Raw genomic sequence first — 16,108 nt, forward strand, 5'->3', positions numbered from 1 at the left:
GAGATGGACTTTTATAAGTCAGTATGAAGGTACAGTATTTTGTCTCATTATACCTTACATTGCTTCTTTTGGTGTTTTCTGTTATACTGCAAGGCCAGCATTATGCTTGTTATATTTTTCAGATATATGTTGTCATGTTATACCACATACATGTTTCTGGTATATTTCCTGTTATGCCACAAGTCTGGTATTATGCTTATATTTTTTTGATGTTGCCATGTTATACCTCGTATCGCATATTTGGGTATATTTCCTGTTATACCACAAGTCTAGTATTATGCTTGTTATATTTTTCAGATATATTTTGTCTTATACCTCTTATCACTTCTTTTAGTATATATTATTTATACCACAAATCTGGTATTATGCTTGTTAAAGTTTTCAGATATATTTTGTCTCTTAAATAGCTTCTTTTGATATATTTCCTGTTGTACTGTACCACGAATTTAGTCTCTTGAACATAGCTGTGTGTGGATTATTTATCTGTATTAGGGACAAAATTTGCAGTGCTTGCAGCATTGCAACTCTGGATTTCTGGCTTTGTGTATTTTGGCTGTTATGACACTGTGTACTGTAGGCTATGCTGTTTTGAAATCTAAAGTGTTTGCTAAGACTAGTATTCAGACCTGTGGAGTACACAGGATGCTACTCTGACGGAATGTCTTCATTGGGGGAAGAATTTAGAAAACTTGTAAAATGCATACTGTAGCCATTCTCATAGATGTTTTGTTGAGTTTTATGTTAAAAGATTGCTTGTGTTATGACTGTGCGGTACCTGATGATACAATGTGTTGTGGTGTAAGAGGTTGCATTGCAGTTTGTGCATATTGAAGTTTCTGAGTTGTATTTTGTGTTGGCATTGTAGCAGGGAAGAGTGGTGACTGTGTTGCATTCTCATTAGATGTAGTCATCTTTCTGGTTTGGGTAGTTTCTTAGGGGTGTTGTCTGGTGGAGGTTTGTGAAGGGTGTTATTTGGTTGAAGGTTTTGGATGGCTGTGGTGGTCATGTGCGTGTGTGTGTCTGTGTGTTTGTGTGTGTGTATGTGTGTGAAATATTATGTTGGGTGGAGAAAGAGGAATGTTGGTGAAGCAATTTGTATACTGTTTGGTGGTTTTCCTCTTTGTTTCTCTGTGGTGGAAGGTGATGCAACATACAGTTGGAGGGTTCAGAAGTGTTAACCCTTTCGATACTTAGGGTAGCGGTGCAAAAGTCACCCGCTCGTTACTGGACGACGCAGGCTGTGTCAAACCTGATCACACCTGCTCATTACTGTATGACGCAAGCTGCGTCCAACAACATCGCCCTTCATAAATTAGCACACAATTTACATTCGCTGAACGTTTTTATCAACACTACAAGCAAGTACAACTATTTGAGATTACGTGAATAAAAAATCAGGCAGATAGAGGCATAAATAAAGGCAGGGGAAACAATAAATTAGCAACAACTTTGGCCGTGCGAAACACCGCTCCCACATTGCAGTGCAATCGTAAGATAACTTCCTTTTGCGGTATGTAAAATCAACCCGAACTGTCCCACAGTAAATGTAGTTAATGAAATTTCCTAAAACTCTCTCAGTAACAATTACCATAAAACATATATTTCAATGAGAAAACACGAAGGAAAGAAAAAACAGTAAATTAGTGCATAATTTATATTCGCCAAACGTTTTTATGAACACCATAAGCAAGCACAACTATTCAAGATTACAAGGAATAAAATCACGGAGATAGATGCAAAATTAAGGGTGTGAGGATAACATGTTTAACCCGTTAACTGCTCATGGTGGTTTTTTGGAGGTGTCTGTGGTGCTCAGACAGGGGTAAAACTGAAATTTCCAAAAGGCCAAACACTTTGTCGTAGGAATTGAGAGAATACGTGCCAAAGTATAGGGTAACGAAATATTAGCCCAATATTTACCTTGGTAAAGCCATGGAAGAACATCGAAGTGTCTGATACCCTATTGGAATGTATGGTTTTTGGTTTCAGTTTCCGTTTCGGTTTTGAAGGCTTCAACATGCTTGCATGTGTCGGCCTTGGTCACCATGGTACTATATTTAAAATGCACCCATGTGGCCACGGCTGTATTGAGCAGTCGCACTCAGAACGGCCCAGGCTGTATAGAGCAGTTAACAGGTTAAGAAGTACTGTGAGCGCAGAAATGGGGCATTCTCCCAGCACTCAGCCAAAGTTCTTGCCCACAGTTGGACGTAGCCTGCGTCGCCCGGAAACAAAAGGGTTAACCTGAAGTAATGAACAGTGCCTCATATGATCCTTGTTTGGGAGTACTTTTGTTTCTTGATATAAGTGATCTGAATTTGTGGCCTTTGTGCATCCAGTCATTATTACAAAGGCTTTGTTTTGTGTTGTCTTAAGCTTTTCCATTTTTGTGCCAGTTAATTAGAGGGCTTATCTCGTGCTAGTGTAGGTCACTGTTCTAATGAATTGTTTATAGAATTTATGTTGTATGAAGGTGGTACCTGTTATTTTCAAGACATTTGAGTTTATGATATGCCTTTGCTCTGATGTTATGTATTAAGAAAAGGTCATTTGTGCCCTTAGTATATCTTGGAATTTTAGGTGTCTTTCCAGTGGGAGTGGTTGCTTGAATAGGGTAACATCAGGGTGTGTTTGGAGTTGGGAGGGTGATGGTTAATTTGGTTAGTGTAGCAGTCATTTTATGTAAGCCTGTGTTAAGTGTACCATAGGTACTATTGGGGATTATCAGCTAACTGTCTATTAGGGATTATCTGTCAGCTGTTGAGTTTGTGTTATGAAACATTTACTAGGTTATTGGGACTTAATAGGGAATTTGCTAGAGATCAAGCATCATGGAGAGCTGACAGGTGCCAAAGGCTGACACATGCATGTTGGAGGCTTTATATCTTAGACAATTTATTTGTTATTTCATTTTTTAGATAATGAAAAAATATACTTTAGTGAGTGAAAATGAGAGGAGGTATTGCAGGCCATGAATGTGGATGGATATGATGAATGAGTACTGTATACAAAAACAGGTTAAGATGGTGGGGCTAGGGAATGGACTGGGTTGAGTTGGTTGGATGAATTATGTATGGAGGAGCTTATGATAAAAGTTTAATGTCCCATAAATATTTACTAAACTTTACAGTCGTCAGAATAAGTTGTTTTTATTGTAACATGAAGTGCATCAATTTAAAAATATATGTACAATATACATCCACCTGTGAAGCGGAATATAGGATTCTTGGGCTTGAATAGTCAGTGTGTTAGTATCTGGCTGTCTTCATTAGTAATTTTGTTGATCATTTAATCACTTAAATGTTTTCCGTCCTTGCGGTCTGGACTTTAGGTGGGAAAAAGAATGTTGGATGGTAACAATGATTAACTTCTTAGAGTGTCAGTCTTTTGAGTCTTGGTAATATCCTTTTCAGTTTGTTGTTGCCGCAACAAGATAGTTCTATTCAACTGAGGAATGTCTTTAATTAAGAAAGTTTTTATCAATGCCTTACTGTTTTATTCAACTTAGGAAAGGTTTAATTATGAAAGTTTTAACCGAAGCTGCATTGAACTCCTGGAGTTTAAAGAGCTTATCCCAAGATGGAACAAAAGATTAATAATAATGTAACATGAAAATGACATCATCTTGCTCAGTGGATTAATATTTGTAATAAAAATAGTTTCAGTAGATCTTTGCAACTAATATGGTACACTGGTATGTAGATGTTATTTTTGTTGTATCACACTGGTCTATTGTATCACACTGGTCTAACTAATACAGTTTGTGGTTCACACTTTCCGTGATAGACAAATGTCTTTACATGATTGTTTTGTTTATTTTGATAACTCTTGTTAATAGTATCAGCACTGTAATGTACATACGCAGACATAAATACTGATCTAATTAAGGTAATAATGATGCAGCAATGGCTTTCAAATGCCAATAGTTTTTTTTTTTTTTTTAATAGAAAAAAGGAAACTACATTTGTGCATTACTGTTCACCAACTCCAGAAAGTGTCATCAATCAGGTGGTTGATAGTTGTTCAGTAAGCATTATTTTTTTTTTTCCTCCAAGTATTTGTGAATGGATTTATAACAAAATTAATTCTTGATGTATTAAAAATGCCTTTGTCAATTTCTCCCCCTACCTTTTGCCCTTTTCCCCCCTCCTCCTCACTCTTCCTCTTCTACCCATCCTCTTTCCCTCTTACTCTTATCCTCCCTTCTCCCGCTATATGCTTTCCTCCCCTCCTACCGCTATATCCTCTCCTGCCCTCCTCCCGCTACATCCTCTCCTCCCCTCCTCCTGCTACATCCTCTCCTCCCCTCCTCCCGCTACATCCTCTCCTCCCCTCCTCCTGCTACATCCTCTCCTCCCCTCCTCCCGCTACATCCTCTCCTCCCCTCCTCCCGCTACATCCTCTCCTCCCCTCCTCCCACTACATCCTCTCCTCCCCTCCTCCCTCTTCCTCTCCTCCCCCTCCTCTTCCTCTCCACCTTACCCTTCTACCTCTCCTCCTCCCCCCCTTCCTCTTCCTCTCCTCCTTATCCTTCTACCTCTCCTCCTCCCCCCCTCCCTCTTCCTCTCCTTCTACCTCTCCTCCTCCTCCCCTCCCTCTTCCTGTTGTCCCCTCCTCATTCCTCCTGTCCTCTCCCCCTCTTCCATCTTCCTATCCTCCACTCCTTCACATTCTTCTACCTCTCCTCCCTCTTCTGCTCATCCCATCTCCTCTCTTTTCCTCTCCTTCCCTCCTCCCTCTTCCTTTCCTCCCCTCCTTACCCCCTCCTCCTTCCTTCCCATCCTTCTACCTCTTCTCCCCTTCTCTCCTCGTACCTCTTCCTCTCCTCTTCTCCTGCCCTCTTCTTTTTCCCTCCTCCTCTTCTTCCCTCCTCCTCCCTCTTCCTCTCCTCCCCCCCCTCCCTCTTGCTTTTCCTCTCATTCCCTCCTTCCTCTTCTCCTCCTCCCCCTTCCCTCCCTCTTGCTCCTCCTCTCCTTTCCTCTGCCCTTTTCTCCTTTCCTTTCTTCTTCCCTCTTCTCTCCTTTCCTCTTCCCTCCTCTCCTCTCCTTCCCCCTTCTTCTCTCCTTCCCTCTTCTCTCCATTCCTCTTCCCTCCTCTCCTCTCCTTCCCCCTTCTTCTCTCCTTCCCTTCCTCCTTTCCTCCCATCCTCTCCTTTCTTCCTCTCTCTTCTCCTCCTCCTCTCCCTCTTGCTTTTCCTTTCCTCCCACCTCCTCCCCCTTCCCTCCCTCTTGCTCCTCCACTCCATCCCTCTTCCCCTCCTCCTCTCCTTCCCTCTCCTCTTCGCTCTTCTCCTCTCCTTTCCTCTTCCCTCTTCTCCTCTCCTTTCCTCTTCCCTCTTCTCCTCTCCTTTCCTCTTCCCTCTTCTCCTCTCCTTTCCTCTTCCCTCCTCTTCTCTCCTTCCCTTCCTCCTTTCCTCCCATCCTCTCATTCCTTCCTCTCTCTTCTCCTCCTCTCCCTCTTGCTTTTCCTTCCCTCCCTCTTGCTCCTCCTCCCTCTTCCCTCCCTCTTGCTCCTCCACTCCATCCCTCTTCCCCTCCTCCTCTCTTTCCTTCTCCTTTCCTCTTCCCTCTTCTCCTCTCCTTTCCTTTCCTTTCCTCTTCCCTCCTTCCCTCTTCTTCTCTCCTTCCCTTCCTTCCTCTCTCTTCTCCTCCTCTCCCTCTTGCTTTTCCTTCCCTCCCTCTTGCTCCTCCATTCCATCCCTCTTCCCCTCCTCCTCTCCTTCCCTCTTCTCCTCTCCTTTCCTCTTCCCTCTTCTCCTCTCCTTTCCTCTTCCCTCTTCTCCTCTCCTTTCCTCTTCCCTCTTCTCTCCTTTCCTCTTCCCTCTTCTCCTCTCCTTTCCTCTTCTCTCTTCTTCTCTCCTTTCCTCTTCCCTCTTCTCTCCTTTCCTCTTCCCTCTTCTTCTCTCCTTCCCTCTTCTCTCCTTCTCTTCCTCCCATCCTCTCTCTTCTCCTCCTCTCCCTCTTGCTTTTCCTTTCCTCCCACCTCCTCCTCCTCCCCCTGCCTCTTCTTCCCTCTTCCCCCTCCTCCTCCCTGTTGGTCTTGCTCTCCTTCTCTCCTCACCTCCCTCCCTCTTTTGCTCCTTCACTTCCCCCTCCTCCCCTCCCCTTTCCTTTCCTCTTCCTCTCCTTCCCTCTTTGCCTCCAATACTTCTCTCTTCCCTTTTCTCCTCCTCATCTCCTTCCCTCTTCTATCTTCTCTCCTTCCCTCTTCTCTTCCTCCTTCTCCCCTGTCCTCCTTCATTCTCCCCCCTCCCCTTCCCTCCCTCTTGCTCTTCCTCTCCTTCCCTCTTATCCTCCTCTCCTTCCCTCTTTTTCTCCTCTCCTTCCCTCTTCTCCTCCTCCTCCTTCCATCCCTTCCTCTCCCCCCTCCTTCCATCCCTTCCTCCCTCTTCCTCTCTCCCCCTTTCCTCGCTCTTCCTCTCGCCCCCTCTCCTCGCTCTTCCTTTCCTTCCTTCCTCTTCTCCCCTTTTACTTTTCCTCTCCTTCCGTCCTCTCCCTTCCCTTCCTCTCCCTCCCCAATCTCATAAGAATGAATAAAGCCATCAGGTGCTAGCAAGAATTAGATAAAATCGTCTGGCGTCGGCAGGAATTGAATAAAATCGTCTGGCGTCGGCAGAAATTGAATAAAATCGTCTGGCGTCAGCAGGAATTGAAAAAAACTGTCTGGCGTCGGCAGGAATTGAAAAAAATCGTCTGGCGTCGGCAGGAATTGAATAAAATCGTCTGGCGTCGGCAGAAATTGAATAAAATCGTCTGGCGTCGGCAGAAATTGAATAAAATCGTCTGGCGTCGGCAGGAATTGAATAAAACTGTCTGGCGTCGGCAGGAATTGAATAAAATCGTCTGGCGTCGGCAGAAATTGAAAAAAACTGTCTGGCGTCGGCAGGAATTGAATAAAATCGTCTGGCGTCGGCAGGAATTGAATAAAATCGTCTGGCGTCAGCAGGAATTGAATATAATCGTCTGGCGTTGACGAATTGAATATAATCGTCTGGCGTTGACGAAATGAATAAATCGTCTGGCGTCGGCAGGAATTGAATAAAATCGTCTAGCGTCAGCAGGAATTAAATTACTGTGCTGGCAAGAAAATGGATTTATAAGCCCACACCATTTTATTATTCCTTCTACACACAGCATAAGCTACATGAAACAGTTGAATAAAAAAAAATGGGAAGGGGGGGAAGAAAAGGGAGAGGAAGGGGGGGAAGAAAAGGGAGAGGAAGGGGGGTAGAAGACAGGAGGAAGGAGGACAAGAGGATGGGGGGGTAGAAGAGGACAAGAGGAAGGGGGGGAAGAAAAGGGAGAGGAAGGGGGGTAGAAGACAGGAGGAAGGAGGACAAGAGGATGGGGGGGTAGAAGAGGACAAGAGGAAGGGGGGGAAGAAGAAGAGAGGAAGGGGGGTAGAAGAGGAAGACGGGGTAGAATGGGTGAGGAAGGAAAGTAGAAAAAGAAGGGGGATAGAAGAGGAGAGGAAAGGATAGGGGGGAAGATAGGTAGAGAAGAGAAAAGAGGGGCAGATGAGGAAAGGGGGGGTAGGAAACGAGGGTAGAAGAGGATAGCAAGGGGGGGGTAGGAGAGGAGGGGTAGAAGAGGACAGCAAGGGGGGATAGAATAGGAGAGGAAGGAAGGTAGAAAAGATGAAGGTGTAGGAGAGGAAGGGGGGTTAGAAGAGAGGAAAAGAGGGGTGGAAAAGGAGAGGAATGGGGGGGGGGTAGAAGACAAGGAGGAATAAAAGAGGAGAGGAAGGGATCGTAGAAGAGGAAAAGGGGGGTAGAAGAGGAGGAGGGGAAGGGGGGATAGAAAAGGAGGAGGAGGTAGCAGAGAAGACGAAGGGGGGGTTCGAAAGGAGAGGATGGGGGGGGTAAAAGAGGAGAGGAAGGGGAGCAGAAGAGGTGGAGAGGAAGGGGGGGTTGAAGAGGAGAGGAAGGAGGGATAGAAGAGGAGAGAGGAAGGAGGGGATAGAAGAGGAGAGAGGAAAGGGGGGGGCTAGGAGAGGAGAGGAAAGGGGAGGGTAGAAAAGGAGAGGAAGGGGGGGGTAGAACAGGAGATGAAGGGAGGGTAGAAATGGAGAAAATGGGGGGTCGAAGAGGAGAGGAAGGGGTTGGCTAGGAGAGGGGGGGGGTTGAAGAAAAGAGAAAGAGGGGTTGAAGTAGGAGAGGAGAGGAAGGGGGGGTAGAAGACGAGAGGAAGGGGAGGGTAGAAGAGGAGGAAAGAGGGTAGAAGAGAAGAGGAAGGGGTTGGCTAGGAGAAGAGGGGGGTAGGGGGTAAAAGAGGAAGGGGGGGTAGAAAAGGAGGATATGAAGGAGGGGTAGAAAAGGAGATGAAGGAGGGATAGAAGAGGAGGAGATGAGGAAGGGGTAGGAGAGAATGGGGGGTAGAAGAGGAAGAGAGATAAGGAGGGGTAGAATAGGAAGATGAGAGGAAGGGGGGATAGAAGAGGAGGAGAGGTAGGGAGGGGTACAAGATGAGAGGAAGGAGGGTAGAAAAGAAGAGGGAGGTAGAATACGAGAGGAAGGGGGGGTAGGAGATAGGGAGGGGTAGATGAGGGGGGAGGAGGAAGGAGGGAAGAAGAGGAGGAGAAGTAGGGGGGGGTAGAAGAGAAAGAGGGGAGTAGAAAGAAGAGGAAGGGGGAAGTAGAAACGAAGAGGAAGTGGGGGTGGAGGAGAGGTAGGGAGGGGTAGAAGAGGAAGGGGGAGAGTAGAAGATAAGGAGGAAGGGGGAGAGTAGAAGATAAGGAGAGGAAGGGGGAGAGTAGAATATAAGGAGAGGAAGGGGGGGGGGTTGAAGAGGAGAGAAGGGAGGGTAAAAAAGAGGAAGAGGGAGGGTGGAATAGGAGAGGAATGAGGGGTAGAAGAGGAAGGGGGGAGGGCAGAAGAAGAGGAGAGGAAGTGGGGGTAGGAGAGGTAGGGAGGAGTAGAAAAGCAGGAGAGGAAGGGGGGGTAGAAGAGGAAGATGAGAGGTAAGGAGGGGTAGAGGAGAAAGATGAGAGGAAGGAGGGGTAGAGGAGAAAGGTGAGAGGATGGAGGGGTAGAGGAGGAAGGGGAGTAGAAGAGGAAGATGAGAGGAAAGGGGGGTAGAAGAGGTAGGGAGGGGTAGAGGATGAGAGGAAGGAGGGTAGAAGAGACGAGGGTGAGGGGGGGTAGGAGAGGAGAGGAAGGAGGGGTAGAAGAGGAAGGGGGGGTAGAAGAGGAGAGGTAGGGAGGGGTAGAAGAGGAAGGGGGAGGGTTGAAGTGGAGGAGAAAGGGGGAGGGTAGAAGTGGACGAGAAAGGGGGAGGGTAGATGAGGAGAGGAATGGGGTTAGAAGAGGAGAGGAAGGGGGGTAGAAGAGGAGGAGAGGAAGGGGGGTAGACGAGGAGGGGTAGAAAAGGAGAGAAGAGGAGAGGAAGGGGGATTCAGGAGGAGGAGAGGAATGGTGGGAAGAAGAGGAAGGGGGAGGGTAGAAGAGGAGAGGAAGGGGGAGGGTAGAAGAGGAGAGGAAGGGGGAGGGTAGAAGAGGAGAGGAAGGGGGAGGGTAGAAGAGGAGAGGAAGGGGGAGGGTAGAAGAAGAGGAGAGGAAGGGGGAGGGTAGAAAAGGAGGAGAGGAAGGGGGGGTTGAAGGAGAGGAAGGGGGGGTAGAAGAGGAGAGGTAGGGAGGGGTAGAAGAGGAAGGGGGAGGGTAGATGAGGAGAGGAAGGGGGGGTAAAAGAGGAGGAGAGGAAGAGGGGTAAAAGAGGAGGAGAGGAAGGGGGGTAAAAGAGGAGAGGAAGGGGGGTTAGAAGAGGATTAAGAGAGTAGAAAAGGAGGAGAGGAAGGGGGGTAGAAGAGGAGAGGAAGGGGGATTGAGGAGGAGGAGAGGAATGGGGGTAGAAGAGGAAGGTGGAGGGTAGAAGAGGAGAGGAAGGGGGAGGGTAGAAGAAGAGGAGAGGAAGGGGGAGGGTAGAAGAAGAGGAGAGGAAGGGGGAGGGTAGAAGAGGAGAGGCAGGGAGGAGTAGAAAAGGAGAGGAAGGGGGGGTAAAAAAGGAGGAGAGGAAGGGGGGGGTAGAAGAGGAGGAGAGATAGGAAGGGGTAGAACAGAAGGAGGAAGGTAGAAGAGAAGAGGGAGAGGGGGGTACAAGAGGAGAGCTAGGGAGGGGTAGAAGAGGTGAGCAAGGGGGGTAGAAAAGGGAGGATGGAAGAGGATGAGAGGAAGGCAGGTAGAAGAGAAGGAGGAGAGGAAGGGGGGATAGAAGAGGGAGCAGGAAGAGGGGGACAGAAGAGGAGGAGGAAGGGGGGTAGAAGAGGAAGAGGGGGTAGGAGAGGAGGAGGAGAGGAAGGGGGGTAGAAGAGGAGGAGAAGGAAGAGGGGGTAGGAGAGGAAGGGGGGGTAGAAGAGGAGGAGGAGAGGAAGGGGGGGTAGAAGAGGAGTAGGAGAGGAAGGGGGGGTAGGAGAGGAGGAGAGGAAGAGATGGTAGATGAGGAGGAGAGGAAGAGATGGTAGATGAGGAGGAGAGGAAGGGGGGAATAGAAAGGAGGAGAGGAAGGGGGGGTAGAAGAGGAGGAAAGGTAAGGATGGGTAGAAGAGGAGAGGAAGGGGGGTAAAAGAGGAAATGGGGGTGCAGGAGGAGAGGATGGGGGGTAAAAGAGGAAGGGACAGGGGTTAGAAAAAGAATGGCAGCAGAGTAGAAGAGGAAAAGAGGAAGTGGGACTAGAAGACGAGGAAGGGGGGAGAAGCAGAAAAGAGGACAAAAAGGAGGGAGAAGAGGAGGACAGAAGGGGCACAAGTAGAAGAGGAGGAGGAGGAAGGGGGAACAGAAGAGGACAAGAAGGGGAAGTAGAAGAGGAGACGAAGGGGTACAAGAGGAGGAAGAGAAGCTGTAGGTGCAGAAGAGTATAAAGAAAATGGTGAGGTGGTGGAAAGGAAGAGGTGAGGAAAGGGGGATAGAAGAGAAGGAAGCAGGGGGGAAGGGTAGAGGAGGAAAGGAAGGGGGATGGTTAGAAGAGTAGAGGAAAGGGGGAGGGGTAGAAGAGGAAAAGAGGAAGAGGGGAGTGGTAGGAGACAAATGGGGAGGAGTAAGAGATGAGTAAGGAAGGCTAGAAGAGGAAAGGGAGGCGGGGAGAGGAATATGGGATAGGGAAGACAAGGTAGGAAAAGAATGAAGGTGAAGAGGAAAAAGAGAATGAGAGGAGTAGGGGGAAGAGAAGAAAGAGGGGTGCAAGAGATAAGGAAAGGATGGGAAAAGAGGAAGAGGAAGAACAGCGGGAAGGGGGAAAAGGAAGAGGGTCAAGGAGGAGGAGGTTGTGGAAGATAGGAGAGGAGGAAGAGACAGGAGAATGAAAACAATACATGGAAGGAAGAACAGTACAGAGAAATGAAAGGGAGGTGCAAAAGAAAATGAGGACGTGGAGGGTGTAGAGGCAGAGGGAGGAGAGGAGAGGAAGATGACAAGGGGGAAAAGGAAAGGGAAGGGAAGAGAGGAAAAGTAGGGAAAAGTAAGAGAAAGTGGTGTTAGAAGAGGAGAGGGAGGAGAGAAAAAGAAGGGGAAATGGGAGAAAAGGAAGAGAATGAAGAATGGGGGAAGGAAGAGGAGAAGATAAGGGTGGTGGAGAACACAGAGTGAGAGGGAGGAGGAGAAAATAAATAAGAAGAAGAGAGTGAAGAGGAGGAGAATGAAGAAAGATGGTAGAGGAACAGAGGAAATGGAGAGGGATGGGAAGAAGAGTAAGAGAGAAGTTGGAAACGAAGTGGGAGAACAGAAGTCCAGAGGGGTAGAAGTGGAAAAGAAGAGGCAGAGGCGGAGGAGAGAGAGAGAGTGGAGGAAGAACAGAAGGAAGGAGAAATATGAGAAATGACAGGAAAAGAGTAAAGAGGATGGAGGGGACAGCGGAGGGGGGGAGAGGGACAGGAGGAAGAGGAGAGGGCTGGAAGGAGAAGAAAAGTTGGAGGAATGGAAGAAGGAGAGGAGCAGGAAAGGAGAGGAAGAGGGTGAAGGAAATGGGTTAGGTGGAGCATGAGATGGCGAAAAAGATGAGAAAGAGGAAGAAGGGGAGGAAAAGATGAAACGCAAAAGGAAGAAGGAGTAGAAGAGAAAAGGAAGAAAACAAGGAGGAAGGGGGTAAAGACAAGATGGGAAAGAGATGGAGGAAGAAGGAAGAGGAAGAAGAGCAGACAAGAGTGGTAGAAGATGAGCAGGAAAAGAAGGGAAGAGAACATGGAGGAAGAGGGCGAAGAAGACAGGAGAGGGGAAGGGGGGAGGAGAAAGAAGAAAAAGTAAGAGAAGGGAGATGGATGGGGCAATAGCAGTAAGAGAGGAAGAGGGAGATGAACAAATGAGGAGAAATTAGGAGAGGAAAACAAAGAGGAAAAGGAGGGAGGGAGGAGGTGAAGTGGAGACTGAGGGTGAGGAAAGAGGAGGAAGATGCGGATGTGGAAATTGAAGAGGAAAAATAGAAAGAAGAAAGGGGACGGGTGGGGGAGGAAGATATGGAAGGAGAGGATGAGGGTAGGAAGGAAGCATTATACATCAAATACATAACAACAATCAACATGACAAAAATAAAATGCAAACAAAAATCTCTTAAATTGAAGTACAATGCCCACTTTTTTTTTTTTTTTAAGTGAAATCAATATGGTTTAATTGCTTAACTCTGTTATATTATTATTATGGAATTAAAAAATACCCTTGAAAGTCAGGGACAACTTTAACTATCTATCATCATTACCTTCCTGCTGGCTTAAACAGAAAGATAGCATTATTTTTTTAAATATGAAATTAAAATTTCATATCTTCTGCCATAGTATCAATACTACCTGTATCATTCTCTTCATGTTATTATTACTGAAAATGATTCATGTGATGCATCACTGTTGAAACTCGGAAACAGCTGATTAAAGTGTGAAGCAATTGTTGTTGTTTATTACTAATGATCCTATTTAATGTGAGATGTCAGGTCGGAAACTGTGAAACTTGCCCTACGAGTAAACTGTGGAATCATGCAGAAACTTATGTCCATAACTGTTACAAAAAGAGATATACAACACAAATTTTGTGAAACCACAGATTTTAGGAAATTCCCCATTTAACAAGCTTTCACCTAACATATTTTTCACAACAAAACTGCTGGCCAAATTATGAAAAATTTTCACATGATATACAGTACACTTCGTAATTAGGCTGTAAAGATGTGCAGTGAGGGATCGAGGATAATACAATATCACAAAAGCTTTTAGCTGTATTGTATGAAAATTTACTTCCTTCCTAGTCTATGCATTAAAATTTATTAGGCAGATACAATGGTATTTTTTTTATATGGAATAACTTGTATTGCTGGAACCTAACCATCACTTGGATAAATTTTCACTAATACAATAGTTTTTAGCCATATGTCTTCATTGTTAAGTGAGGAATTACTGTTTATAAGATACTTTTTGTTGGCATTTTACAAGAGTAAAAAATAACTTTAAAAATACAAATGTAATGTGCAGAAAGTGCCTTTAAGTTTTAAACAAATGTTAAACAATTTTATCCTAGGTATGTATTTTGAGGTGCCCCAATGACTGAAATTCATAGCGGATGATCGTACTGCAAGAGAAGTTCAACACTTGACAGTGCAAGTGTCCTACATGCACACCAGTGCTGTTCAGTTAGTCAATCTTTGTGCTGCTAAATCCTCTCACCATCGCTTTTAACTCATTCTTCACAATCTGCCTCTTCCTCCTTTTTTCAGTAACAGTACTGTCCTATGTAGATGACCAAGCAGCACTTCTGCAACACTCACATTAAATTAACGGCAGCCCGTGTCAAACAATACCAACAGTTACTCAAACACTAGCACACACATAACATAATGACTGCTGCACCAACTACAATAAATCAGCGATCACTATTTTCACTCCTGATAAAAATATCAAATGCACCTTAAGTCTTCCTTTTCAATCACTCCTAATCTAGACATCAATTTGAAGAATATTAGTCATGAAGAAGTGCAATGAAAGGATGTAGACCTGTAGTACTGTGTTATTCTACCACTGAGCTACAAAAAAAAAAAAAAAAAAAAAAGGGCTAAGTTAAGGAGTATGAACTATTTTACAAGTGAGCACAGACTAAATTAAATAAAGTTAAAAACGAAGATCATTATTATCCTCAGACCCCCAAGAATCACTCTCCGTTGAATAAAACCATCTGGTGTTAGTTGGAATAAAGGCAGTTGCTCTCCCACTTATGAACATCTGAGCTACGAACTATTGTTGTTGCCGAGACTAAAGACTTACCAGCTTGAGATTTTATAAGACATTATGGTTATCATTGATCTAAGAAGATGCCATACTGACAGTGCCAGAGATTGATTCCTGGCACCGCATCATCCTATCATCATCATCGTTATTGTCATCATCATCATCATTGACACTTGGCAAGTAAAATGAGTACCGGGTACCTAAATTAAGTTAACTAGCCTTGTATACCTTAGTGGTGAAATGATCTAGTTATGGAGCCTAGCACTGCATCTGATCAAAGTTATCATCATCATTAAGCACTATTATCATCAGCCCTACCTCATTTTCCCACCCATGGATGGGGTAAGGAATTCTCAATAAATATTTCCTAAGTAGGGGAGCAACTGTTAACATACTCTGTTCACCTCAACTTGGCTTAAAAGTGGTTTGGAAAGGATGCAGGACCACAGTATTGCTATCCTTGTCTTACTTTGCTTCTGGGATTAGGCTGCCAAAGGACAAAAATCTCCGCCAAATCAAGGTGGACAAACCAAAAAATGTGCAACTCACATATTCGAGAAGAGTGGTAGTGGCTGTAGCTGTAGTAGTAGTAGTAGTAGTAGTAGTAGTAGTAGTAGTAGTAGTAGCTGTCAAAGGAAATGAGGTGTAGACAGGAATTGAAGACCAATGGCCTAGGGGAACCTCTTCAGCACAGTCAGAGGCATTTCCCCAAAGGGTAGAGGCCACTGTACTGTATAATGTGAGAAAACACAGAACCAGCAGCAACAATCCTAGCACCAGCACCACCACCACCACTACTACCAACAATCCTAGCAGCAGCAGCACCAACCACAGCAGTAGCAAGAAGAGCAGGACAGCAGCACAAACAGCACAGGCAGTCCCTGAAAATATGGCAAGTTTTTATAAGATATTCTTAGGTCTGTTGATAATTTAACCCTTTGTCTGTGGAGGAGTTCAATTCAGATGTCAATTAACCCCTACAGTATTGGTGTTGGAGTGACACCAATTGGGGGATGGGGGACTGCCTGATTATATTAACATTTCTCAATCCCATCCAAATCCCCTAACAAGAGAAGTGAACTACAGAAGGGTCACTCTGCCTGCAGTCCAGTAGGTCAATGTTCTGATGTGCCTGAGGTTGTAACTACCAGTACAGGAGACCTAAGATTAACTGATCCACTTTATGTCATTTGCCTGATTTAATTTCTTGGTTACAGTCCCTCCAGTACTTCCTTATTCCCAGAAAGGAAGATGGTGGACTGCAGCAGAAGGGTATCTTTATGTCTGCAGTCCACTCAGTTCCCATTTCAGATGAACCTGGGACAACAACTACAACAGCTTGGGGAAAAGTGGCCAATTTACTTCATGGGGAGAAATGGAAATTTAATAGGCTTCTATCTATCTACTGAACATAATGTATAAAGACAACAGTAATTAATAATAATAATAATAATAATAATAATAATAATCCATCCATCCATCCATCACCCAATCCTACACCGCCCCATGAGAAGCGTAGAAGCCCGGGGCTAAGCAAGTTGGTCCTGACATTTAAGGTGAGAGTGACCAGCCTCACTCATCCTTAAGTGGCATTACATGAGCAATAAACCCCAACCAACCCTTGGATATAAACCTACATAGGCTCAATCCGATTGGTGCGCCTTGATTACCCATTAAACCACCAGCCGCCATAATTTGGTTACAGGGTTACCATCCAGCATAGTAAATAGTTTACTGGTGTAAAGGAAACCATTTGGCTTGTCACTCAGTGTAGAGTCACCCATAGGCAGAAGGAAGAGGAAAGCGTGAGGGAAAGAAAGACAGAAGAGGAAGGAAAGAAGATACGAAAGGGCAGACACCCAAAGCAGCACTATATCGAGCGAGTGGATGGTGAGCACCCCGACCTACCACTTAATAA

The sequence above is a fragment of the Coenobita brevimanus genome, chromosome 94, assembly GCF_032717465.1.
Source record: "Coenobita brevimanus isolate Jiangsu-jjx chromosome 94, ASM3271746v2, whole genome shotgun sequence".
In the NCBI taxonomy this organism is placed as follows: domain Eukaryota; kingdom Metazoa; phylum Arthropoda; class Malacostraca; order Decapoda; family Coenobitidae; genus Coenobita; species Coenobita brevimanus.